Source organism: Falco punctatus (assembly GCF_963210335.1).
Source record: "Falco punctatus genome assembly, chromosome: 17".
In the NCBI taxonomy this organism is placed as follows: Eukaryota; Metazoa; Chordata; class Aves; order Falconiformes; family Falconidae; genus Falco; species Falco punctatus.
The window spans coordinates 6,343,596-6,346,360 of record NC_137597.1 but is presented as its reverse complement, the minus strand read 5'-3'; the positions used below and the strand labels follow the sequence as shown (position 1 = coordinate 6,346,360).

General features: G+C 52.4%; 1 long non-coding RNA gene across 1 annotated transcript; it reads right to left on the bottom strand.

The window, feature by feature from the left end:
- Window positions 1–2,169, bottom strand: LOC308054702. The gene is made up of 2 exons (XR_013924216.1): window positions 2,034–2,169; window positions 1–269 (listed from the first exon to the last, which is right to left on the bottom strand). It is a non-coding gene; the product is annotated as an uncharacterized lncRNA (long non-coding RNA).
- Between the last annotated feature and the right edge of the window lie 596 nt (window positions 2,170–2,765).

Below are 2,765 nucleotides of genomic sequence, written 5' to 3'. Positions count from 1 at the left end.
TTGGGCTCTAAAAACATTTTAATATGCTCATGTTGCAAACCCTGAGATGGAGCCAGAGATGAACATAGATTAGTGTGAGCCAGGACTCGGGTCTCAGACACGACCCGCCGTGTGAGAAGGACCTTCAGGCTGAGGCACAGAGCTGGTCCCATGCTGGCGGGCTCACCTTCTCATTTCGAAAGGACCCATGAGGGCAGGAGGAACCACCTTCACAGTGAGCAAGGGAAGTGTGCCGAGTGCTGTGAGGCTTGACATTTTTCTTTTTTAACCTTAAAAAAACAGGAGAGACAAGAATGGGTGAGCCTGGGATGCTGTTTCTGGGGGGAGGGTTGGTTCGGAAGGGACAGCTGTGGAATCAGTGTGGAATTGCATCAGGGTAATATTTTCCTATTGAAAATTGTTTGCATTTTTCTTCTGGAGAAAAAAAACACAACAAGTTTGAACAATTTTTCTGTTGTTTCTAATGGAAAGTCATCTTGTTGGGGGGAAAGGAGATTAGTTCCAGTTTCTCACTCACTGTAGAAAAAAAAGGTCTGAAAAGAGTTACATCGCTTTTTGTCTTGCATAAGACATAGATGTCCCAAGGGCCTCCACCTTGGAAATTTATTTTTAAGTTACATATTTATTTTATTCTTGTAAATAAAAAAATACTCCACTGACCCTTGGTTATTTATTTGCTATTTCTGGTTCTTGTGACCCTTTAGCTTTATTTTTTTCATCTTTGTGTTTGCATCTTCCTTCTTTTCTTATCTTGTGCCTGCCCCAGAGGCTTATTGCTGCTTTGGCAACATGCGAACGTGTTTAGGAATGATAAGACATCTAATTAATAGTTTAATTTGCAGTACAAGGTCTTAATAGCTTATTAAAGGAAATACATTCAGAAAATTCTTTCCCTTTTCTTGCACTGGTACAATGTGATTTACCAACAAATGACAAAACAGTTTTCAACAGCATTTGGACTTTCAGCAAGGAAAGTGGTGCTGGATTTGTGATTTCATGGGGGATTTTGCACCACTAATGCTACTATTTTTGTTGTTGTCATTTAAAAACAATTTAACAGGTCAACACAAGCAATTGCAGAGGAACAATATCGCTGTGGTGTGGCAGTCAGGAGCCTGACGAGCCTGAAAGTGGAATTAAGTAAAACTGCCATCTCTACTTCTGCGTATAAACAAGTCCTGGGGGAAGGTAAACTTGCTCTTTAAGAGGCTCCAGCTGAAATGTCAGGTCGTGCTGCGCCGGGGCGGCTCAGCTGCTCGCACGCTCCGATCCTCCCCGCTCCTTTTTCGCTAATATCTGTTAAAACAGATTATTTTTATATGAAGGCACCCTTGGCTTATAAACTCCAGCAGCAGCGGGGACCACCTATAAACTCTCTGGATCCCTCTTGCTTTTAGCCGTAAGAAACGCGGCGTGAAATCCCGCTTCGCAGGCAGAGAGCAGAGGGAAATCAAACGGAGCTGTGCCGCTTCGCTGCAGCTCAGATTCCCCAGGCCGCCGTGTTTTTCCTCTGACCCACACAAAGATTTCTTTCTAAATTTATCACAGTGTTCATCGGCAGTCCCACTTAGTGGCAGATTATGAGGCTGGGCAGGCAGGGCCCATTCAAATGAGGGCAGGGGAGCCTGAAAAAACACGCAGGGGATGGCGCAGCCAACGAGGCGAGGGCAGGGGGTGGAGGGGGAGCAGGTGCAGCCCCCGCACAGTGCCCACCAGCCTCGCTGCTCCAGATTATCCTTGCCCGGAGCCCAGGAGGCTCGAGGCGGTGGGAATGCTGCGCCGAGATGGCAGCACCCCAGCTCCTGGCTGGGTCCAGCGAGGGTTGCTGGTCTCTGGAGGCCACAAGTGCTGGCACCGCTGGGGAATTTCCACTGGGCTGCAGAGAGAGCTGCTGGCCTCGGCATGGGTCGCAAGGCGAAGCAGCACTGGGCTGCAGCAGTGCGTGCTGGAGCGGGCGTCTGTGCAGCATCCCCATGCAGCTGAGCATCCCTCAGGGCCCCCCCGAGACCTCTCGTGTCCCCCCCACTTCATACCTGCTCATCCTGGCTCCGGCAGCATTCGGCACCCCCGGGCGGGAGGTGTCACTGGGACCGGAGCTGTGGGTTTGTGCCCCGTGGAGCCCCACAGCGAGGACACAGCCTGGCTGAGCCACCTGCCATGGGGGTGTGGGTGCTGGAGGGGTCAGCTGCACGCTCTGTGGGGGTCAAGCCCTACCCGGGGAGTCCCCACCGTGTTTGGGATCACACCGGGAAAAGATGCAGTTACAAGGACGGCCTCATTGAAGGGTTGACTAGCGCAATTTTCTTACGTGCCTGTCAGCAAATCAGTCCAGCTGTGCTGTACCCAGCTTCGTCCGCTAAATGGGGGTGATTATCCCCCTGCTTCGTGAGAGGGAGCGGGAATGGTACCCAGGAATGACTGGGGGGGCTGGAAGGAGGCCACGGAGATGCGTAGGGGCTGCGGCCCTGGAAGGAACGCGCAGCGCCTGAGCATCACCCTTCAGAAAGTACCCGCTCCTCCTGCTGCTTTCTCACTGAAGAAAACCACGACATAGATCTGTCTCTCCCGTGCAGGATTTTAAAAGATTTTTCCACAATTCCCTGGGTCGGGACAGCCCAGGGCCGAGGGGAAAGAAGAGGACGTTGCCGGGAAAAGGCACTGCGGGGGTGGGGGGTGCCCGGAGCGAACCCCTCGCCCCTCGGCCGCCCCCCCCCGCGGGGCCACGCTGCCTCCTGGGAGCTGTAGGCAGCGCGGGGTGACCTTGG